This window comes from Chlamydotis macqueenii, chromosome 2 (assembly GCF_036417535.1).
Source record: "Chlamydotis macqueenii isolate bChlMac1 chromosome 2, bChlMac1.mat, whole genome shotgun sequence".
In the NCBI taxonomy this organism is placed as follows: domain Eukaryota; kingdom Metazoa; phylum Chordata; class Aves; order Otidiformes; family Otididae; genus Chlamydotis; species Chlamydotis macqueenii.
Genome location: NC_141557.1, coordinates 87,417,421 through 87,443,181, shown reverse-complemented (window position 1 = coordinate 87,443,181; position 25,761 = coordinate 87,417,421).

The window sequence follows — 25,761 nt, the reverse complement described above, 5'->3', positions numbered from 1 at the left end:
GAAGTCACCAGAACTTTGTAGATAAAAGGCAGAAATAAAGCTTTGATTTTAGTAGATTTTTTTTTTTTTTTTTTTTTGCAGAGGGGAGGTGAAAAAAATCTACAATGTATATGAGATTAAACGACACGTAACAAAGAATAATGTGGAATTTTATGTCCTTTGAAACACTGTTACGTGATCACTAAAAATCTCTCTGAAAACTAAAGAAGGAGGGAGACACAGAAAATCAAAACCTCATTTTTAGTATTTCACTCCATAAAGATTTATTTTATCACGTGGTTTGGCTACAGATTTTACAACAAAAGTTTAAGAAGTTTTTAAAGGTCTTAGTTTTCTGTGGAGATTTATTTTGATTGTGTTTATATGACATACCAAAGTGGAGAAAGACACAGAAAGGAAAATGGGAAAGAAATGAATTTTTGAGATGGAATACAGATCTGTGTCTGACCTGGAACTATAACTGGAACTAGATCTGTATCTGGAACTAGGTAATCTAAAGCAGAGAAAATGAAATATTGAGTAGCATTGCAATGACTGAGAACTCTAAGAATAACGAGTTGATGTTAGAAAGTTAGTAGTATGATATTGCTTGCCTCTGTAAGGAAGCAGAATACAGGATCTTGGCAGTGAAACCCTGGATGTTTCCACTGCACTAGGGAAGATGCTAATCTGCTGTGTACACAGAAGTTTGTGAAGGTGGCTGAGTGAGGTAGGAGATTTTTAGTGAAGTCTTTTTGCAGAGACAGAAAAGTGCAGGTAGTGTAAAACTCCACTAAAAATTTAAGTCAGATAAAGTGCAGAAAAACCACTTGGAAAGTTTCACAGACACCACAGAGCCAAACAGAGAACTTTGCAGGCAGCAGAAGAGAGGAAAAGAGAGACACACTTTGTACTAAACAGTATTTCAGCATAACTACAAAATTAACAAGCTCAAAATGAATGGGACTCTGGGATTCTGCAGAAGTTAAGACTCTGCACCCTAGCAGAGCTCTCAACATTAAAGAATACTTCACAGTGATACAGAAATGGAAACAGGAAAAAGAACATAGAGCTGGAGACTTTGGTTTAAGATGTCCTCCCTTCTGTTTTTATCTTTAAATAAAGAATGTGTTCAGAATCGTTCTGCGAAGCCTAGCTTTCTGAACATCATATTCACCCTCTACCAATTGATCCAGATTTACACCGTGAACAGCAGCCTTATGTCTGTGAGAACAAGGGAAGGATCTGGGAAACAAGCAAGGTCTTTGTCCTGGTTTCAGCAGGGATGGAGTTAATTTTCCTCTCAGTAGCCAATGTGTTTTGGATTTCGGATGTGAAGAATGTTAATAAATGCACTGGTGATATGAGTTGTTGCTAATGAGACCAAGGACACTGTCCAACTTTCCAAGTCTTACTAACGTACAGATACAAGAAGCTGGAAGAAAGACATACAGAATAATTGACCCAAACTGGCCAAAGAGAATTTTGTTCAGTATATAAGCGGGGGCTGGCCAAGCCAGGGTATCTGCCTTCCTGGCATCCATTCCTCTCTCTCTCTTGCTGGCATAATTCCCTCTACCTTGCTGGCTCACTTTTGCTCCTTTACTTGTTGCTCGGTTTTGTTTACGTAATTGCTACTCGGGACGGGCTGTATCAGTCATTGGGACATCGTTGTCCATTTTGTATACTTTAATATCCTTATATTTTGTTATTATTGTAGTTTTCCTTTGCTATTTTAGTAAACTGTCTTCATCTCAACCCATGAGTTTTCCTTTCTTCCCAATTCTCTCCCTGATTCCCTCTGGGGAGGGAGAGGATGAGTGAGAAACTGTGTGGTGACCAGGGCTAAACCACAACAATATTCAAGGAAGAACAGCGTAATTTCAAGGATTAGACATTTAAAATAAAAGTATTTCCTTTTCAAAAAAAAAAAAAAAAAGGTGTCTCTATCTAAAGTGTGTGAGAAAACATAAAGATCCAGTGAGGTATATGGCTTAAACTCTGCTCATCTTCAATGGATTTCTACCTTCATACGTTTCAGGTGAGATCAAAGATCCATATAGTCCAGTATCTTGACACCAGTTATCCTCAACATCACATAGGAAAGAAAACATAGCAAAAAAGAATAAACATGGAGTGCTATTTCCCCAGAGTAATCTCACAGTTTGGAAATCAGGAACATTCAGAACCAGAGGTGGTGTCCTATATCTTGCTCTGAGTGGACTTTTCTTCCAAGGATTTCTACAATTGCCTTCTAAACTCACTACGTTACCATCCACAGCATCCTGTGGCAAGAAGTTCTAAAGTAGAGCAATATTTTCTATGAAGAACCACTTCTCTTTTGTTCTTGCCACATCTTCAAAAATTTAATATCCTCTTCTCCACTGGAAGAGACAGTGAATGATTGTATTTACCTTTTCAAAGCTGCTCATGATTTTATAGACCTCTGTCATGTAGCACTTCAGTTGATTACCAGGTTAAAGTTCACAGCTGTGTACTTTATTACACTGTCAAACACAGAATGGAAAGTGACCTGCAATCTTTGCTGTATTTAGTGATTGTTCTGCTCACCATGTGTGACCAAGGATAAGAAAAGCTGGAAGAAGAAGAACCCTACAGTTAACCCAATAACAGTGTTTGATGATATTTTAGCAACATTCTTCCATGTTGTTTTAGCAGCTGATAGGTTTAGTCAAAAGTATAAAAAAAATAGTATAAACTGTACCTAGATATATTCCTTTCCTACTTATTTTGGACTTTATAACTTTTTCTTTTTTTTTGAAAAAAAAAAAAAAGTGTTGATTGCACTTGTTATTAAATAAAATAAGAAATGGGAACACTGTGAGAAAAAGCCATAGGAAAAGTTTTTTCTATGCCTTCTAGTTGATGTGCTTATAACATATCAATTAATATTAAAGCTGAGGTCCAGATAAACTTACGTCAAGCCCAGAGTGACGTTCCAAGCTTGTAAAATGAAAACTGCAGAAAAGACTCTTTCTCACACATTCTGGCTATGAGCACTAACCGTACTCTTATGGAAGACAGTTTATGATAAATTTGTTGAAGATGTCCACCATGCAGGACATTCTTCAGCTTTTACCTTCCTATTTTGCTTTTTTATAGAAAACTTACTCTTGATTTCTTCTAGGAAAAAAAAAAAAACAACCCTTTATTACTTTCTTTCTGCACAAAGAACAAGCAGAGTTAATTGCAAGAATAAAAAGTATAAATCTCTTTTTATTTTTGTATGAGACAGCAAATGACTCCCATTTGCTGAAAAAATGACAATGCTGTGGGCCAGATGGACTCCAATACAATATTGATTAGGACTATTATAGCCCATCAAGGAACAAATGGGATAGCAATTTCAAAAATGCTCTTGTATTTTGTGTGATAGAAAGAGAAAGACAAATGATTTGACAGTGAAACAGCCAAGTAACTGGCATTGCAGATGAAAATTACAGACATTAATATGGATATGATATGGCCAAGGAAATGATGAAAAAGATTTACAAATAATTTTATTTAGCTTTTTTACTCTTATATAAGTATTTGTGTGAGAATTAATTAATACATTTGAAAGCACTTTTAAAGGAAGCTGAATGTTCATAACCAAATGTGTTTAGAGATTCTATACAACCCATCCTCCAGAGCTGCGTGAAGCCTTATGCCTTCTTTTTTCATGAGCACATCATCCTACAGGGAACGTAATGTTCATCAGAAATGGTACAATGCTTCCTGAATTGCCTTGGCTTCTCCTCTACTAACAAATTTTGTGATTGCTGTGCAGTGAGCTAGGGCTTACATGGTGCTGCTCCTCCTGCTCCTTCTTGGATGTCCCCCTCATCCTTGACTCCAGCCAGGGCTGCGGGGGGCTGCTAGTTGCGGGCATGAGGTTGGAAGCACCCAGTGCTTTGTGTCTGGAGGCCAAAGCCCTGAGGGGTCAGTTGTATGAGCAGTGGCTGATGCCTTATCTCAGCAGTAAAATGCTTTCAACTCAGAAGTCAATGCTGCCTTAAGTTGATTCACATTAAATCCACTGTCAGACAACAGCCTTGTTTACAATGTGAGGCAGGATATCTCTTGCAAAACAGGGACCAGTAATGCAATCTAGCCTGTTCCCTCAAACTCTTACCTTATTTGCATCAGCATTTTGGAGACTGTTGTCTTCTGGAGACTTTTTGATTTCTACTTAGTAAAACTGTAGTTGGACATGTTGTAAATGACATTTCTGTACTTGCTGGTGGCTCTATACTTCTCTGCTTTGAATATCAATGCAAACTGCAGCTGTGTCACTCATTTGCTCTTTGCCTCCACGATTCCCTACAAGGAGGTAGTACTGCCACTATGAAGTACTTCTTTGCACCATCTGAAATCAGCAGCTGTGCTTATTATTGCAGAAAAAGAATCTTTCTTCATCTCTATTACAGTCTGATAAGATTTGAGTAAAATATCTAAACAGATATTCCAGTTTAACAAAAACCTCAATCTCATTTATTTCTCTCTAATTATTATTTTATCATTATTATATTATTATGATCAACACACTACTAATTCTCTGAAGTAGCACAGAAGTTTACATATAACCGAGTATTATATTCATTATGGGCACAGTAGGTTTTGTCCATGAAGAGTAGAGTCTCTCTGTGTAACTGTCAGCCCTTACCTTGTTCCACAAGAGCAGTCTTAAGTGTAAATTATTGGAGATGATTGGAGTATGAACTATTGCTGTCCATCTTCTCACAGAACACAGCTTGATTCTGTGTTTTTACCAAGACTGCTGTGGCAAATAAATAATTACATTAGTTTTCAGATCACAGATGTTTCTTTCCACAAAAGGGAGAAGGTAAAGATAAATACTTCTCGTGATCTAAAAGCAAGTGCTACTGTTAGCTGCTTTCCCTTCAAATAAATATGATTCATTCAGTAAAACCAGCTAAGAGCTGAAGATACTTTCCAACAGGTGTTGGACTTTATATCTTTTTTAGATATCCATTAAAAATCAATAGCATTTGGAATTACAAACATAAGCAGTACTTAGAAGAGGACAGCCAGTAAAGAACAAACCCAAGGTCTGTATAACAGCCACAGAAAAGGTTTGCTGGATCTCCTTAGATTAGCTAAAAGACAACATTGCTACCAAGCTCTGATTTCATTAATATCCAGTGATAGCAGCAGTGGTTGGATTACAGCTTACGGACACATATGCACGTGTATTTTGGATGCTTTTAAAGATAACCGCCTTCGTACAGTGTTACTTGAAAATTACAAAGGAAGATAAATGCTGGCTCAGTAATTTCAGTTAGGATGTATGATTCATAAGGAGGTGGAAATCATTCAGACAACATAGGTAATAAATAGCACAGAAAGATTTTAGAGCAATAAAATGAGACATACGGAAAGAGAGTTAACAATTGGCTATATTACTGGGACACAAAATCCGTATCTACTCCACAGGTAGGCAAGATCAAGGAAGTAGTCAATGCTCTTTGCCTAAATTAACTCTCTGATAAATTCAATAAAATAAGCTACTTTTAGACTAAAGACTGACCATCTTACCCTGCAAGGCATTTCAATATATCTAGAGGGCAAACATGTAGTGCATGGCAATTGCCTCTCCGTGCATAATTTGGAGCACACTAAAAGCGACTATGATCTGGGCTGCAGCAAGCGGCCAGGAGTTCAGTTAGTTTAGGTTTGGTGTCAAACCACAGCAGTTTAGAGGAAAGTGTGGGGATTTCCGGGTCACAGTTCCCCCTTAAAGCAGGTAGGCCACGTGGTGTTGCTCTGTTGCTCTCCCCCTTGAATCCTGTGTGACAGCAAATTACCCCAAGCAGACTCTTGATGGTTGTGTTCAGCAAAAAACTTGTGCCCTAGTGGTCTTCTATAATTTTGTTGTATCTGAAGGATAGAGTTAGAAGCAACACTTCTGAATTCTGCCTGAAGAGAGAAGTCAGGGAAAAGAGACTTTAAATCTGTATTAACGCTTCTCCCATGAATTAATTAATTAACTCAGAGCTGGAATCTCTAGCTTTAGAGCTACTCGAAATCTGCATGGCCAAGGCTCCAAGTAACCTAATCGAATGTAAATTTGGACTAAACTTCAAAGGTAGACCTGCTTTGAGCAGAGGCTGGATCAAATGACCTCCAGAGGTCCCTTCCAAACTAAATTATTCATGATTCTAAAAGTAATTTCTGGGTGGTGAAAAGATTATATTCTTTTAACACACACTTTATATATATTTTAGTGTCAAGCTTAGCAATTCCTGACTCAGTTAGAAAAGTCTCTGTAGTTGACAAAAAAATGACTGGGGAGCTATCTCAGGCCTTCTCTAAACAGATCAGACAGTTTCAGTCTTTATCAGACATTTTTATTATTTGTTTTTCTTCTCATAGTAGCTAGTCCAGGCATTAGAAATAAATTTTAACTCACAAAAAATAGTTTAAAAATAGAAACCAAAATTTTAAATATTGTTGTTTTTTTCTAGTCACTAATATATTATAAACTAGCTACTAGTTTAATAATTCCTTCTCCCTCAAGGAAACAGCTGCATTACAAGGCAATGTTATAAATTCACCCATTTTCCAGTTACTCATGAAGTGTTTAGAGGAAAAAAAAAATATTTTTAAGAATATCTTTATAGAATGCATCAAATAATTCTTATAGTTTCACTATAAAAAATAAAAGGGCACAAAATCTTTCCCTTCTTTCTTCTTTTTTAGCACCTGGTCCTCTTAAAGAAGCAATTCATTTATCAATTCTCCCCTGTAACCTCAGCATAAAGATGCCTTTCCTCTAATTTAGTTTTTTTTTTTTTTTTAAGCATGGACTTTGCTCTTTATCTCAAATGCTGACTGAAAGCCTTTTGGTTTTGTGAGTTTAATTAAAGAATGACTGAATTTCTCCTTGCTTCTTTACTAAATGACTATTGAATGGCTTTGTCTGGGTATGAACCTTATCTACTGCTTTCCTTTCTCATGTCTAATCAATCATTACCTGAGTGTAAATGCTGAGAATGGCACATGTATCCATCATTCTGCTAGCACTTAACTACACGGGCTCTGAAATGCTGGAGGAAGAAAACAAGTGACATCCAAGTAATATATATTTTGTGGTCTCTGTCTTTGACAAGTATTAATTACGTGTACAGCAGTTTGCTCTCTAGTTTATGGTATCTCCAATGTGGGGTCAGATCTTTATTTCCATTAGTGTGAAGCAGGGTGAAATTCCACTCAAATTTCAGCAAGATTAAATGAAATGAGTGCTCAGGGGAGAGGTGGGATGCAAGAACTGATTATGAATTGCAATATTTTACCAATCAAAACCACAAGCATGGTATTATCTCAATTCTGCTTGATGTGTCTGCTTTGCTTTTAGCAAACCAGACAAATTCAATGCTGAACATAATGAAAAGTCATGTAGAAATCCCTTCTCTTCCCCTCACACATGCTTCCTTGGCCTGCCATATTCCAGTGCTCTAGTATTCTCTCAATAGAGTGCGTGTATGTTGGATTTTACCGTTAGTTTTCCTTCCTATTATAATTTTAACTCCTTTTCTATCACCTGGCAATAAAAAGCACATTCATAATCCCAGATAGTCTAGACTGCGGATTCAGTTCTCTTGCAAATATAATTTGCATGATTAAACTAGTGTGTGAATTTTGCATAGAATAAGTTTACAAGCACTATTTCTCCACATGTCCTACATTTGCAATCACAACTTCTTAGCTAAAGAAATGGTTATATTTGTAAGCAATTCTAGCAAGTGGTGTAACATGGAATATCTGATGAATGAAATAAGTTAATCTGTAATTGTCATACATCCTGTTTGGAGAACCAATGTTTATTTTTGTTGAGTATCATCCTAATTATTTAATTCATTTCTGTCTTTCTGAACATTTGTAATAATTTCAGCTTTGGAAAGTATCCTAATAATTATCCCTTGAGGTTAATGTAGACTGTAACATGGAAAACTCTGAATAGTACTGGACCCAAATGACTTTTAAGGAACCTCTGCAAATACCAGTGTGGTCTTTGGGTCTTTAAGTGCTTTCTTTAATGAATGCCACATTCTTCTGCTCTGTGAACTTCTAATTTTCATATATTTTACCCTGTGAAGCTGCAGAAAATGTCTTGCTAATATTAATAATGCATAATAGTGTTATTATTATAATATAAATTATAATTCTAAAATTTTGTACCATGTTTACTTTTTATTAGTCACTAAGGCTATTATTTTTTAATCAAACAAAGAATTTAAGTCTCCTTGTAAGTGAACTGTTCTATCCTGAAGACCAGAAACTGACTTGGGCAATCACTTATGCCAGTGTAGACCGTCTCTGTTCATGGGATGTCCTTAGTTACTGTAGATTGCCCACTTTAAAAAATATATTTAGACAATCAATCATTCATATGCTTTGTTTCAGAGACTGAATGTAAAAGTCAGCTATTTCTTGAGTGTGATTTGTGAAACACATCAGGTGATCTCATTAGAACTGCCTCATTGAAGAAGCCTTTAGGTTTTTCTGGCATGCATACATGACAAAGATATTAAGCATTTGTTTTCTCAGAATAACGGGTTTAGTGACTGTAACGCAAAGCTCCTTTCCCTCTTGGAGTCATATATTCACTGTTTCCCCTTTTCCTTTTCGTTTTCTTTTTTCTTTTTTTAATCATTTATTTCTTTCTGTCATTCACCTGTGCTACTTCTTTCCATTTGCTAATCATACAGTTCATTAGGATATCTTCTTGCTATGTTTTTTTTCCACATTGTACTAATTCAGCAACAAAACACTTTTTCTCCATCCATATTATGCATTCATAGAAGTTTTCCCATCAGCCTTCCCAGTAGATGACTGTTCATCTCCAGTATTTCCTTATGATTTCTTTGAATGCCAAAGTTTGCTAAATCTCTTGGAAATCTCCCTTTGACTAGCCTATGACAATTATTGGTGGTGGTTGTCTTCCTTCCTCCATCCTTCTCCCTTCACTTTGTTTAAATGAAAACAATGATTCATATCTAGCTGAAGCTTGTAGCTGCAGACTGAAAACGCACTGTCTAGCACAACTGGGAGAAAAGTTAGCTCCCTTCCACAAGAAAATACTGGCTTATTTCAAAGTTTCTCAGTACTGGAATAAAATGAACAAAAAGAATAATCCTATAAAATGTAGGAAAGTGTTTGTATTTTTATTTCATCGAGCCTCTTCTGATGTGACTCTGCATATTGGTTCCCTCTAACATGACATGGTTTTGTCCATGCATTTCTTTTCTCATGTTCTTGCTTTTATCTTTGTCAACATGGAGGATTTATTAGTTTGACTAAAAATAACAAAACCAAGCTTTTAGCTCAGCATGAAATATTTTCCTCTCCCTTGAGAAGCACAGTGCTCTCAGCCTTTTCCCACAAAATGAATTTCCCTCTGGGACTTCATTCTGGCCAGTGATGTGTGAATTTACAATGTATCATATATGAAACAATCAGCAGTCTGTATTTGGAAGAAAGGACGTTATCTTTGGAAGAAGGAAACTCGACACTGTTTCTGTTTCAGTGATGCTAGGGAGAGGCAGGGGCACTGCAGCCCTCGTTGTGCTGGGAGGAGCTGTGCCTACGCTGCAGATTGCAGACTCGTAGGACATCCTCCTTAAAAGTGGGGTGGAGACTAATGACCCTCTTACAGCCCTTCCATCATTTCCTGTTGAATGTCCATACCGTGGCACCGAGGTTTGGAAATGCGATGGAAAGCAGACCACGTAAGAGCCAGACTTACAAAAAAAACCTCCATGTTAAGAAATGAGGCAGACTCAGAGATTAAATTATGTTTGTTTTTAACTACTTACTATGAAGTGAAAGAAACTAATTGAGCGGAAGTTATTGCTTATCTGAGACCTTCATAATGTTTAAATCCTTGGAAAACTCATTAAGTGTTACTGTTAGGTAACATTGTACTGTCCTCACTTCACAAACTGGGACCCAGGGTCCTGTCAGCCTGTCTACCGAGGGTTTCTTCCCATGCAAATGACAGCAGGGGAGGGGAAGCGAGGAGGGAAAAAAGTACATACCTGAATCTCACCCTGACATAGAATCAGGATGCAACTAGATTGGACAAGAGGGTATGGGAGGGCTCCCATGTCCTGCAGTTTAGGTATAGCCTAAGTAAAATCTGTATCTTCAAAGGACCCCTGTCTTAGTCACTGACTCCAGAGGCCCCTTCCAATCTTAATGATCATGTAATTCTGTGGAAGTAGAAAGGTTAAGGAGCATCAACAGCCTCCAGAAAAAAAAAAAAAAGAAAAAAAAAGAAAAAAAAACAAACAAGATTAAGGGGCTCCTATATCCTACCTCTGCCAGGCTGAAGGCAGTAGCTTAAAGGAAATGAGTGAATGGAGGCAAGTCCACACTCAGGGCAGCAGGTGAACCCCCTCCTTGCCCACCTCTCCTTCCCAGGTACCTCTGCACAATAAGTACAAGGCTCTGAATGTGGAAGGTCAGTCAATGGATGATATGGATGATAGTCCATCTACACCAGAGATGTTGCCAGGGTCAGAAAGGCCTACACCCTGTATCACAAACACCACCGTGAGGAAGAAAAGATAGATTACAGTGTAGGCGACTCCTTTCTGAGGGAAACAGAGGGTCCTTCTGAGGGGAACAGAGGGTCCAATATGCCAGACAAACTCTCCTCTTAGGGAAGTCTACTGCCTCCGTGGTGCCCAGGTTAAAGATATCACTAGGAAACTTCCTAGCCTTGTATGATCCTTGAACTATTACCCATCATTGTAAAATACTGGTGGATGAGGAATTGGCTGGATGGTCACATCCAGAGAGTAGTGGTCAATGGCTCAATGTCCCAATGAAGATCAGTGACAAGTGGTGTCCCTCAAGGGTCTGTATTGGGACCAGGACTGCTTAATATCTTCATCAATGACATAGACAGTAGGATCAAGTGTACCCGTAGCAAGTTTGCAGACAACATCAAGCTGAGAGGTGCAGTTGACATGTCTGAGGGATGGGATGCCATCCAGTGGGACCTGGACAAGCTTGAGAAGTGGGTTCATGTGGAATTCATGAGGTTCAACAAGGCCAAGTGTAAGGTTCTGCACCTGGGTCAGGGCAACCCTCAGTATCAATACAGGCTGGGAGATGACAGGATTGAGAGTAGCCCTGACAAGAAGGACTTGGGGGTACTGGTTGATGAAAAGCTGGACATGATTTGACAATGTGCACTCGTAGCCCAGAAGGCCAATTGTATCCTGGGCTGCATCAAAAGAAGTGTGGCCAGTAGATCGAGTGAGGTGACTCTGCCCCTCTACTCTGCTCTCTTGAGACCTCACCTGGAGTACTGCATCCAGCTCTGGAGCCCTCAGTACAGCAAAGACATGGATCTGCTGGAGCAAGTCCAGAGGAGGGCCACAAAGGTGATCAGAGGTCCGGAGCACCTCTCCTATGAGGACAGGCTGAGAAATTTGGGTTCATTCAACCTGGAGAAGAGAAGGCTCCAGAGAGGCCTTATTGCAGCCTTCCAGTACCGGAAGGGGGCTTATAAAGAAGATGGGGACAAACATTTTAGCAGGGTCTGTTGCGATAGGACAAGGGTAAAGCCTTTAAACTAGAAGAATGTAGATTTAGATTAGATATAAGGAATACATTTCTTACAATTGTTGCCCAGAGATGTGGTAGATGCTCCATCCCTGGAAACATTCAAGATCAGGTTAGCTGGGGCTCTGAGCAACCTGAAGATGTCCCTGCTCATTGCAAGGGGGTTGGACTAGATGACATTTAAAGGTCCCTTCCAACCCAAACTATTCTATGATTCTATGAAGTTGTGTAACCCAGCCAGATGGAAAGTGTATGGAGAAAGATAGGGGTTTTGTTTCAATTCTCTTGCCTGCCTGGCTTAGAGAGTCAGAGTCTTGATCTTTTTCTCCATTCTCAGATATAATGAATGTTTTAATTATTTAGGGGAAAAAAAAAAACAAACCAAAAAACAACCAACCCAAACACAAACAGAACAGTTTCCAAAGCTGTGACTGTGAGCAACACACTGCAGCACTGAACAGACTAGTGTTTATCTTTCAATACGTGGGAGATACGGGTCAATTTTTTACTTTTAATAAAGAATAATGGTGATCTAATCCCGGAATGATACTCTGGACGTTGGTTTCTTGCATTAAAAAAGCACACAGCCATCCTAGAAAGTCTTGTTCTGCAGCTGTTCGTTTGTGTAAGTTAGGTATGCTTTCAACACGCCAGTCTTGGTTTGAGAATATCACCTATGCACACATAAAAGTTAACAGTGCCATATGTCTCTGTGGTTATAATTCTGCAAGGACTTTACAAACGTTAGTGATGCCTCAGTGTTGCATTTTGACAGCTTCTTTTCAAGTCCAGTCTGGACACCTTATGTAAACTCATGCAGTAAATCTGCAACAGTAAGGAACATGTCCCAGATGTGTCCTAAGTGAACACCCTTCCCTCTGACACATTCTTCCAATTTCAAAAGAGGAAAGTTTGCCCTCCACAAACCTTGAGAAGGAAACAAGGACAAAATGTACCATCCACAAGTAAAAATACCACATTTCTTAGTTCTCCTTTGAAATACTTAGCTCTGAACAAAGCCATATTGGTTTCAGAAGCAACAGCCTAGATGAAAGAGTGTTTTCTTCCACATTTCACAACCATGCCTTTTTTCCTACTGTGAAAATAAACCAAAGTTTCCTGCTTGTCTCATGAGATCTTTGGATGATGACAACAGACTGCTCTGTAAACAGCTGTTTCAGTGCCTGGTAAAATAAAACAATTTAGAGGTACTTCAGTGACAATATCTACAATCAGAATAAGAAAATCACAGCCATGTACTTTAAGGTAAAACTCAGAGTGAAAAAGAAATTGAACTCAGAGAACGGAAATAAATTAGTTTCTGTGGTAGCTGCACTACAGCTCTTGTAGATGCAACACAATTAAAGTCTGAATTTGAATTTTCCATACTTGTACTTTGTTTTTATTAGGATTTATGTTTGCTCTGCTGAGTTTGTTGTAAGTAGATGCATAGGTATGGAATGAAAATAAACTGTTCAGTTGGTTTGCCTAATATGTTTAGCTAGTCTGCTGAAGGATCCCCAACAGCCTTTCTGAAGTTAAAAGGACCAAAGCAAATATAAACAAAGGATTTTTTTTCCCAATTTTTTTTCCTAAAACAATTTGAATAATCATAATCCAGTTTAAAGTATTTCTTTATCACGTATTTCATTGTTTTGTTTCCCTGATGGTTTGTACATCTTGAGCATTTGTCCTTTGTGAGTTTCTCTGAATAGTGGTGGTGGTCTGATTTTCCTTCTGCAATGTTCTGGCTAACTAGAATAAAGTGAGTTCCTCATGCTGTTATTGCTTCATTATCTACAGAGATGGGGGAAAACAAGAGCTCTTAATTGCTTACAACATGGAGAACCTCAATTTCTTCAGCCCTCTTACTGAGTATACCTACATCTGCAGCTGCATTCCCCTGAAGAAAACTGAAAATAGCATCTAAAATGAAGAAAACAGACTTGTTTCTGTTCCCACCACATATGCTTCATGCTGTACATAGGGCGGAACTAAGAGATCTGGCAGCAAAAAAGGTAATTCCTAAGAGAAGCTTTGTGCCATTACGTCACTGAAAAGCTGGACAGTCAGCAGGACAATGAAGTTTCTGGCCTCCATTCTTGGCTACCATGTAACTACTCTGTCTCTTCTCCAGTACAAAGCAGTCCAAGTTGGCTTAGTTATACGTGGAACATTTTCCATGCAAAGATTTCCCTTCCATCTGTGACCCAATCTGCCCCCAAACCAAGTATGACTATTAGCAATGGTGCACAGCTGACCCACACCACCTTGAGCAACCAGCAGCTGTTAGGTTAACCATAGAAAGGCCCAACTTTATTTTTCAGTAAGCAATCTGGTGGCATGAGAACGTGAGCCTCCCTGCATCTACTCTTAGCTTTGCTTCCTACTTCTACTATCTCCCTTGATATCGCACATCTGCTAGAAGACACAGATTTAATCCCAGAACTCTTGTCCTCTTCCTGTACTCTGAATAACCTCTCATCTCCATGTGTTTCAAAGTCATGTCTTTGACTGTTCATCAGCATGAATTAGCAGTCTATTTGTCTTGACATTGATGCAGGGTGGGAAGAGAAGAGAAACCAGTCTTTACAGTGGCTCATATAAGACACCTTGAAAGGCTAGTCTTGCTAGGATGCCTGCATACAACACATAATAGAATAGGCCAAAAGGCAAACTGTAGCCCTACCACTACACAAACCCAACACAGATGGTAAATACCTCTTGTGTTCGTCATGAGTAACACTTCTCACATGTACATTGCCACACCATTGTCTTTAACTGGCATTTTCAGTTTTGTATTGTGGCATTGAGTAAAGGTATAGGGCATTACTCACCTGGCAGGTTTAGGTGATCCAAGCTCAACCTGGAAAGTTCTGCCTGTAAAGCACCAAGAAGCTTTTATCTTAAATAATAAACCTGGGCTTTTCTCTAACAAATAAATAGTCTTTTTTTTCCCTTTCTTTTTAACAAAGAAGTATTTATTAGCAGAAGTCCAGCTATGCAGCAAAAGTGAGTTCTGAGGTACTCTCTTTATTGAGAAAAAGCACTTTAAATCAGCCTGATGCTTCCTGCTTACAAAGACAGCATCATGCCCTGCTGGTACACATGGGAAAGTACCCTCGGAGAAGATAATTAGGGGGCTATCAGTGCACAGACTACATGGCACTCTGAAGCTGTCTCCCAGACAAATCTAGAGGCTGGATGGTTGAATTCAAATGTCCTTCAAAGTGCCAAAAACCAATTAGTGCTGGATGTCAGCACAAACAACTGTGAAACTCTTGTCAGAACACAATGGGATTTTTACCACAGAATCCAGCAGTGCTAAATCTGCTATAATGTTAATCACATAAAGTAAAAAGTAAGCTGGCCTGCTCTGAGGCCTTCTGTTAGCCCCCGTGTATGTTACATACAAACAACATCACATTAAAAGAGCCTGGAAGAGCAAAAAGGGTAGTTTTTACACAGTTCCATATCAAGAAATTACCTCACTGTACAGTTTGGAGAAACAGAAAGTGTCAGACATGATCTTAAGCACTACTTTCCTCAAAAGCCACTAGGAAGTGTGACTCACTATTTTAGTTACATGGCTTCTTTGCCATGTTTGAAGGGGTACCATAAGTGAAAAAGAAGGAAAACAATAAGATGTACCAACTACAGTCCTTTTATCATTAGAAAATATACAAAACACCTGCTGCTGGCTTCCCTGATACACTAAAAGTCATGATTTGGGGAGTAATGTGACATTTGAGATGGGGGAGTCTTCTCCATCTAATTAAATGTTGAAGTATATGTTATTCAAATCAAGATCTGGCTTCCATTTTATGGTGTAACAGCATGGTTTGTAGTCAGTCAAGAGAAGTCCATTTAGCATCAGTCAGCTCCTCTCAGATATTATGTATAAAACTCAAATGAAAGAATCATAAATAAGACAGATAAAGTCAAAAGAAGTATTTAAATTTAGTTAATTAATTGTCTGAGGAACTGTCCTGAGTCAGCAAACTGAATCTACTGTAACTCTCTGCCAAAAGTTACAGTCTGGGTCATTTTGCTGTTCAGCAGGAGAGTCTGTTGCTATTTAAAACCAAATGACATTTTAGTATTTCCTTAGATCATTAGAAGAAACAGATAAATGTAATCAGTGGGTTTACATAATTTTTTCTCTAGCTCATTATCCCTTGGTGATGCTATTAATGTGATACCCTTATATTGCAGAAGTGAAAGCAAAACAGCAGGTAACATTTCATGATGCTGCCAGGCAGCCTCCTTCACCTTCTTGTTTAGTTGAAAAAAGCAGGGGAGTGTGCTGAGATAGCAAAAGAACTGAAGGTGAAATATAGGAAGAGTGCTGTGCTTTACTTGCTTCATTGAAAGGTAATCTACCTTCCTCCTTCCATCTTTTCACAAGAGAGAGAACATCACTCCAGGGCTTCCCCAGAATTTGTGTGTTAGCTGCTGCCATCCTTTGTTGGCATAGCGGCTACACTGGCAGTGCTGGCAGCTTCTTTGGTTCACGTGCATGAAAAAGGACACATCAGCCCTGTGGCAGGAGCTCTGGGAAGATTCTTCCAATTTCAGATCTTTCCTACATTCACTACTTTTTCTAAGATATTTATTTAGTTGAATTCATTTTTAATGGAAATTCAAATTCTATTTCAAGTTAGTCCAAACATGTCTGTTTTTACAAATAAGTTGTTCCAAATGTAGTGTTTGAATTTTCACAGTTCTTAAAGAAATACAGCATTGCGTATCTTATTTTTTAAGATCTGTTGCATAATAGCCAGTTGATCCACAAGTGAATATAAATATTCTATATTAAAGCAAGTTTTCATTTAATAAACATTGAGAATGTTAACATTGTATTATTAATAAGAGTAACAATAACAAAAATAATATTGATAACGTTTTTATAACTAAAAATATTTTAAAAGATAGATATATCTTCTCATAAAAGTTTCCTAAAATCTTCATTGTGTTTATAAACACAATCATTTTCCAGTGGTAGCATTCTTAAACCCTCAGTAAAGCTCAGACTGACTTTTTTTTTTTGCTGTTACAGAAAGAGGGATAGGAAAGCGGAAAAGAAAAACCTTTTGCCCTCTTAGATTTGGATGGCATTGAAAATCTGAGTGTTGGCCCCTTTGAGATTCCCTGAAAAGGATTTCTTTGTGTTCATTGAGAAGGGAGAGAGGTTTTTTGCAACAGTATCTTTCTTTTCATTTACAGTTCTTGTGTGTTCTCAACTGTTCTTTAGTAGCTCCTCTCACAGTTTACAGCTTAAAAGCCTGATGAAACATTCTTTATGGGGATTTGTAATAGCTAGAATTCAGTGTTTTCTTTCCAATATGATATAAAAATATTTGGACTATTATAGCATATCAGAAATTCTGCAACTGTGTTCCAAGCCTACAACTGGACCTAGAATTAGTAAATAAGGATTTGCAGACAGGAAAGACTTCTCCTGAAATCTGCTGGCACTAGAAACATTAGAAGAGTGAATATTTTGTACAGATTTCTTTAATTAGCTTGAACAATTTGCTTTGAAAAGCAAGCAAACTATAAATAAATATAGACTGTTTCCTCCCAATAACATTTACACATATCTATTCCTTCAAATTTAGTGGTAGCATAGGAGAGTCTGTAGCAATCTGAACTTAATTGAAATATATTTTGTAATTACTCTTCTGGCAGCAATATTAAGCTATATAATTCACAGTCCATCCTAATTTGCAAGTTCTCACAGAGCAAAGAGACCAGAATTTGGTTCCTTGTAAAATCTCAACTCAGTTCCTGACACTATAAAGCAATGTGTGTTCAGGATCCCACACCACTGACTTGTCACTGTAAATAGTACTGGTGATGTAAACATAAATGAAATCCTATCTCCAAGAACAGACACTTCCCTTGAAATCATGCTTTTTGGAAACATTGTTCTATTTCAGTACTCACTGAAATTTCATCTTGAGTGGAGAACTGAATTTTGAGAATGTCAAATGCCTCATTTGAGGTTTGATTTTTTTTATGGTGCATTAAATGTTTAAAAAGATTATAGACTTCTTGCATGATAATACGATCTAAAAACTTACTACTCTGTTTAAATAATCTGAAATAGCTTGTTTAATAAAACTTGCACTACCAGAAAATTATCTAATTTGAGGAATACATGCTGATCTGGAAAATATCTGTATTTTAATATCTTCAAATCCTTTAAATAAGAGAACTTATGTCAGTCTGAGTTGTGAGGACTTGGCACTTCTGCAAATCAAACAGCACAAGCCCAGCTGTACTGATGCCTATCAATAGATAATAAACACAATCAGAGAACACCTGTGAGAAGCTTGGGTGAATGACCTGCCTAGGATCACACTGAGAATTTTTTTGGCAGATGTACATTTATAATCCAGTCTCTTGGGTGGATTTCAACATCCTCAGCCAGGAGACCATTATTCATTCTTTTCCCCAGTTCCTTTTCCATTCTCTAAACACCTTTTAGCTTTTGCTACAAATGAAGCAAGAATCCTTCAAAAATATGCCTATTTCATCACGCACCCCTAATTTATCCAAAAAAGCAGAATTTGTTGTGCAAAGAGAGGCTGAAATTCATGGGAAAAGAGAAAACTTAATCACGCAGTTCAAATTCTTTTCATGTTGCTCCCATTCAGGGATGATATCCTCAACGAGCCAAGGAAACATGGTTTAGATAAAATTCCTGAAAAGCAGATGGAAAACTTATGAGGAAACTAAGTCCATCATCTAGGGTTTAAAGAAAGATACAACTCGGTGCAGACAAGTGCGAACTGAAGTCAGATCAATCAGCTATAAAAATATAAAATGAGGAATGGTCCAGACCCAAGCCCTTGGGATATCATTCCAGTTCAGTGCCAACCTGCACTCCTCAAACTTCCAATCCTGACTCCAGTTTGATGGCCTAACCATTCCCACTTCACTCATATCCAGGGTCCCCATCACAGGCTTGCCCCACATTGCCAGCAGAGGGACATTGATCAACCACTGCCTTTTCCACAATACAGGCAAAGTATTTTGTCTTTCCATGAGTGCTCACAGCTACCCCTAGCATAGGTTGGATGTAATCAGATTTGTTTGACAAACAAATAGTACACCTCTGATGAAAAAGCTGTTGCTATTCCCAAAAAATATTTCAAACCTTTACTCTAAAATATGAAGTGAATGGAATATTACAAGTAAAGCCATCATATTGACTATTCATAAGGGAAAAAAACCTAAATTTTTCTCTGGCTTCAGTTCCAAATGTCCCAAGGTTGTTTTGTCTGAAGCAAATCCTGGATGGACACTTCAGTTTATCTAAAACCAAATGTATGAACAATTGAATTGGAAGGTAACTTCAGAGCTATCCAGGGCTCCCAGAAAAAAAATTATAATACTTTTTTTATTGTGCTGTCTGTTCTCACTTTTCAGAGCTTCTTAAAGAGGTATTTCTACCCTGGTGTAAGTCATTTAACTGAAGTGGTAGAGATGTGTTCATAGGAAATTAGCAAACGTGAGTTGTAAACAGTGTGACACTGATGGACATGTTGGAGACTGAAACTGGAAATTCAATAATTATTTAACTGTGACTCCTCTTATCTTATTCTCTTTTCCCCATGGTAGAATGCAAAGTGACTGTCCCCCCTCCACCTCTTATTTATTCCTGTAAGCTTTTCCTGAGCTGATCTCCTTCTGTATGTATGCAGCAAGAATGAAAAGAGGTAATATTCACATTAGAAAGAATCATCAGGACACAACAGAAAGCTGAAGCCTCTTTAATTGGCTTATGTTTTAGGAAGATTATTTTTTGGTCTTAATGTCTTGCTGAATACACAAGTCTATTTAGTGGATTCCTTTTCTTTATTGTAACTACTGTGTCACAGAGAACACACTTCCGTTTCCACTTAATTTACAGACTGGACACCAAGTGAGTGTTAATATATTGCTGCAGTTCACCAGCCATAGTTCAGCTACTTCAAAGACAATCCTGTCCAAAAATTAGTGTAGCTTCTCATATATCTTATTTGCAATTTTATAGTATATCCCAAGGCTTTCTGAAATAATGGTAGCATGTTATACTTCAGCTGTGTTCTTATCCTTGAAGATTTCCCATGAACTAAATAAATGTTTGCATAAGCAATAAATTTTCTTATTTTTCCCATGCATGTCTGAGTACTTCTGGCTGCTCTGTATACTTTCTGGATAAAGTGGCCCATCAATTTAAATGGCTTGTAATCTCTATCATTCACTCACTTTACAGTTGACTTGTGATCATATGCTTCATATAACAGCCTTGGAAGCCTAGTCATTGATTTATGAAACTTTAGTCTTTTTCTTTTGCTGGAAAAAAAATAGAAAATAAATGCTTACTATTTCTAAATCTTTTGCAACATCATAACAGTGATAAAGACAATGTTTTTAATAGCCTTTGTCTCCCATACACACATTTCATAAAAATAATGGGTGCCTTCCAGTCCCTTAGTACAATAGCAATTTTCTCTTTGGGAAAATGTCATTTGCTTTCATTATGCAGGTTCAGTTTCATCCTCTAGTTGATCTATTACTCTTACAGAGCTATATGTCTGGATAGCATAATGAATACATATATATATATAAAATTTTGTTTTGTTACGCTAGCAAAGAACCTGGTGTAGTATTTGATTTTTGTGCTTTATAATGACTTTAAAAAAAAAAAACCCACATAAAGGACTTATGATACTAACTACATGGCATTGTTCATTACTAGAAAAGGTTTTGTACTCACTCAAAATGAAACTGAATCTCTCATTCAGAAAATCGGGATGCTCAGGTGGATAATTAAACCTGGGAAAGATGCAACATTGGATATTTGTTTTATAGCTAGTCTGATAGGACCATGTATTTTTAATATTTGAAAGGAAGATTCTGCACTGTCTGTTCCATCACCTTCAAATTACCCTAAGGCTGCTGTAGGCCTCTTCTAAAAGACAGTAACTGGAGTAGAATCAAAGTCCCTGTAACCAATGAAACTAGAAGTTACATCAAGATGTAAATTTTTTTAGAGGACACTCAAAGAGTATAGACAAAGTTTCATTTGTTTTTATTTCCTAGTCTATTAAAACATTTTGTATACTTCTAATATTATTCTTCCTTTCTTTCTCCCACCTACCTACTAATACATGAGGGTTGACAATGGAAAAATATTTTATAATTTGCATGAATACAGGGCAAAGATTTCCCTCTTCAAACATGTATAGTTTTCTGTAAACTGATTAAACATTCTTTGCAGACAAGATAAAAACTCAATATAAATTAACAAGTCCTAGATAATGTTACCTCAGGAGACACTGTGCAGTGCTTTTCAAGTCGTATTCAAATCTGGGCAGTCTCAACATCATAAACTGACTGAATTGCTTTCCTCAGCTTGATTCTCCTTGGGGCTTTTATTTCCTTGGAGAGTTATAAAACAAAGTGATTTTAAGGGGGAAAAGGCCAAGAAACAGAGAAAACAGCCAAGAAATGTAAGGGAAAGATGTCCATTTACTTTAAGTGAGTACCTGGGTATAATTCTATCCAAGATAACTAGGCTGAAATATCGCTCATGATACATACCTAATGTTTTGAAACTCCTTGCTACAGGAGCTTGTGAATCTATGCATTGACAAAGCAACTGGACAAAGCTATGAGAGAAGAATCCTACCAAGACATTTCAATCCAGAGACAGCGCTGTCCCAGGAAGGCCCTGACAAGTCACTTGCTGGAGGCTGAGAGGGTGTGATGGGAAAGTAATGTTACATGTTTTCTTCATCCTTGTGCTCTAACCAAAACATCTGTTACTGGCCATTATCAGCTACAGGAACACTAAGGTGGATGGCCCTCTGGGCATGGTCGGTACAGATGGTGTCATGGATTCAGACAAACAAACATGCATGCATACAAAGAGAGGGAATATTTATTTGATTCAAAGTAAAACCAAGAATTAAAAAAAAATAACATACCGTAGTCTTCACTTTCAAGGTCTCTTGTGACTGGTCAAAGGATAAGCATAGGAATGATTCATTGGTGGAAGCAGGAAGTCTTAAAAAGAAGAAATGTCTCCAAGTAAACTTGATTCTTTTACTTTTTTTTTTTTTGTTTAGGAAAACTGGTAGCTAATCTGGAAGGGTCTACGAAAACTATTTAGGTTTGTAATCATTTAAATCATGTCCAAAAATTAATTCATATCCACTCTGTGTAAGATCACTGGCATATAACTGAAAAGTTTTTACACAAAGGGACTTGACAGGAAGGAATGTAATACAGGGGGAAACACATGTGTTGGAAATATGGCAAGTTAGCCTTAGTGATTTAGAGAACAGAACAAATAAAAATCTTAATGAAATTCACTCAAAACAAATGGAGAGAAATTGCAAACACCCCTGAGAACAGAAGAATAATATAGTGGGAACTAGAGACATCCAAAATTTGAGAAGATAAAAGATCCAAACAGAAAAACCAGGAGGTAACACAATGATGAATTAGCTGCAATGCAGCTATTGAGTCAAAGGGAGAAATCCGGAGAGAAGACGAAAAGAGGGATGCTGAACTAAACTTCCACTAACTAAAAAAAAATAGTATGTTATTTTTTCTTAGTCTGGCTCAAAATTTTAATTTTGAAGTTTAGTTAGATGTTTTCTTGAACTAAAACTGAACTAAAGAAAATATTTCTTCCCACCATTCAGAATGCTTCCACTAAAGGCTGACGTGGAACAGTGAACATTTTAACCTTTGAAACAGGTTTACAGTAAGTTGATCATGAGCTATTTCCCTCAAGTATAATATTTCTTTTTCTCAGTAATGGTCAAGTTGTGTTTGTGGAACCGTATTTGTTGAGGTGGGAAGAACTTGGCTTTATGTAATTAACTTGGATGCTTTCTTGTTTATTGCAGAATCAGCACATGACCAGCAGGAGGAACATGGAATCAAAATAAAAAATAATATAAGCAAAAGAGCCACAAAGATTTGCAGCTTCAGAGAATACAGCCTTTAGTCTAGCTTATGTGTAGGCCTTCCTGACAGAACTCACTGAAGCTGATTGGACAGTGCTATGTCTGGGGGAAAACTTCTGTATCTCCATGCCCTTGGAGTCTTTCATCAGCTACATTTGCTATTTTGAAAATTTGTATTTTCTTAATTAACTGTGGAGTTTAGTTGTATTCATTGCAAGTGGGTTTTCCCACACTCCAGACCTGATCATCACCAAACAAAGAACGGCAGCTGAGCCAACACAGGAATTTGCAATGCATTAAAATTTCCTCTGTGCTCAAGGAATGAGGAGGCCAGCATCTGTCTTCCATGTTCCTTGTAATGTGCTCCTCTATCACTATCACCTTATCAAAGTGCCAGAGCAGATCCTCCGACATGAGCTCCGTGTGAGTTCATGGATTAAAGGAGGGGAGGACAGTGAGAGGAAGTTCTGTCGCATGTTGGCAAGAGGGCTGTGTCACATAGGAGAGGACACTGTGGTCCAAGTCCCCATCCAGTCACCTTTCAAGATGTTCTCCATTATGGCCTGATGACTCTTGAAGCTGGATTCCAAATTCCAGCAAGATCAGACTGGCAGGAAAATACAGGGTTTATCAGTAAATACAGAGAACAACATCACCACCTCTGTCCCTCTGGAGCTGCTGCATCCTAAAGGTGTTCAGCACTCAGATGGTCTGTGATTGCTGTTAATTTGATTGAGGCCATGTTCAAAACAACAGAGCTGACAGCTGAAAACAAAAATTTGCATTTCTTAATCTCCTACCCGGCACTTCCAGGGTTCCACAGGATTTTTGTAATCTAGAAATCTCAAAACAAATGATCTGCTACATAATTCAAAGCAAAAGGAGTGAAATAGTTCCACTCACTATTTTCTCAGGTGGAGAAATACAAAGTGGAGAAAGCTACACTTTTCACAAATGTCAATTACAGCATTGTCCTTTGAGCACCCTCACAAATCTTTTCATTTTCCTGTGAAGTAAAAGTACCTTTGGGAAGTTAGATAATTTATTTCCAATGTGAATTAGTTCACATTCATTGGAAAGGACTGGGTCAATTATCAGCCTATAATTGGCTTTTACGAGAAATAAATGAATCACAGCTCAACTCAAACTGCTTGTAAACAAAAAAGTTTATCAATTCAGTTCCGTGATTTAGGAATTCAGTTCATCAAAGGAATGAGTGTGCACATGACAAACAATTCAGTAAAGACCTAGCAAATAGGGAACATTTCCATTTGGAGCTAAACTGCCTTTATAGATACTTTACCAAAGCAGAGCCAGAATGCTCTTACATGACTGAGGATGCATATGAAGGTAGTTAAACAGAAAACTCTGAATAAAAACAAGACTACACACTTAGCTTCCAGGGGCTGAGAACATTATTGGCTTCAAAGACTCCTTATATCCTTCTGTTCTTCACCACACAAGCTGTCTCCCATATTCAATTCCCTCTCTGAGTGCTGTGCGTTTTCTCCAGCTCCCTTGACTCTGAGGCCAAACCTGGAATTTTGTGTTACCACCTGCATCTCCTCTCACTGCGGCCTTCTCTGCACTGCTCCAAGCAGAGGCTTGCTTGCACTATTCCCACCTCTCACTCACTCACCGTTCAGACATTCCTCTATTTTTGCAGCTGCCTATGTCACACTATGGCTTTTTCATTTTCTCTTTCCTAACCATGCTGTAAACCCTGCCCATCTTTTCTCCCTTATCCTATTTTATCCTTTTCAAGAATTATGGTTATGTAGGCCCCATTCTCACCTTCCCAATCCATCAAATATCTCACATCTCTCCTGCTTTAATACAGGTGGGATTTAGGTTGCCACATGCTGCATCTATTCTGGTCTTCCCTCTCCTCTTTTTCCATATACTTCTCCCACTTACTTACTGCTGCCTGGGAGATAGTCCTTCTCAGTACAGTATGTTGACCAGTTTGAAGAGATAAGCAGAATTGAAAGCTGAACACATGTATTGCAAGAAGGGCCAGCTGCTGCCAACAAACAGTTCTTTGTCTCGCTGAGAGGCAGAAAGGCAACTAAAGCCATGGCTTTATTGAGTACTTGCAGAGGCACACCCCTTTCTTCCTCATTTGCTGTCTTCAGTGCTTCAACTGGCAATACACTCAGTAGGTTTACTCTGAAAATGCAGTATTGTCTAAAGTGTGGAAATGAATATAATGCAGTGATAAAAAAGTTATCTTATCGCATACATTCTAACAAAGAAATGCCGTTAGGGTTAACATGAGGCCTCACAAACTTGGCAAACTATGTACCGGCTGGTTTGAGCCAGTGTAAGCAGAGCTGCAGAACCAAGACTTGACGTGCGCCTGCGCTGGGATGATGTGCAAAGCTCAGAGTGTCTCATTTCTATCAGTATTGGGAGCATGGAAAAGAATAATGAAAGGGATCAGCAAGCTTTGAGGGTCCGATTTATGAAAAGATTAAGGGTAGGACAGTGTGCCCAGCAATTAGAAAGAGAGTATTTCATAACCTGAAAATAAGAACATAAAGAACAATAATTTAGAGTAATTAATCAATAGTATAACAAATTCTTTAATAAAGTAGCTCTTTAGACTATCTATGCAAGGTGAGACCTATTTACACACAGAATAAACTAGAGTCAGTGTCACTATCTAGCATATCTAAATTTAAGTCATCTGTGGATGTTAAATTGATGGCTCCTTGACAGATAAGGTAGAATAAAATATTGATATTTCTACTGTGGAAATAAATTTACAAGGCCACAGAGATGGAACAATTGTCCTAGCAGGTACTCTTCTATCCCAAGATGCCTATAGCTGTATGAACTAAATGTCAGAAAATTATTCAAAGAAGATTTATCAGATTAACACATGACCATTATGGTTCTGGAAAAACTTAAATTTCTGTTAAAATTATTTAGGACAAATGCTTTCACTTAAGTCATTGATTTATCTGATTTTATACGTATTACATTACTTAAATTGATGAGAATGTATTCTATTAAAACATGAAACATAGGACATTAAAGGATGTCTTTTTTTTTGCATAGTGCTAAAATAGTTATTCCCAATAGATTTGCTAAGATCATTTTGAAATTATATCATAATTTGCAGGAACCAATTAAATGAAAATTGAGGGAAACAAAACACCTAGGGGTGCATTATTCTGGGATGACATGCAAGAGAAATAATAGATGT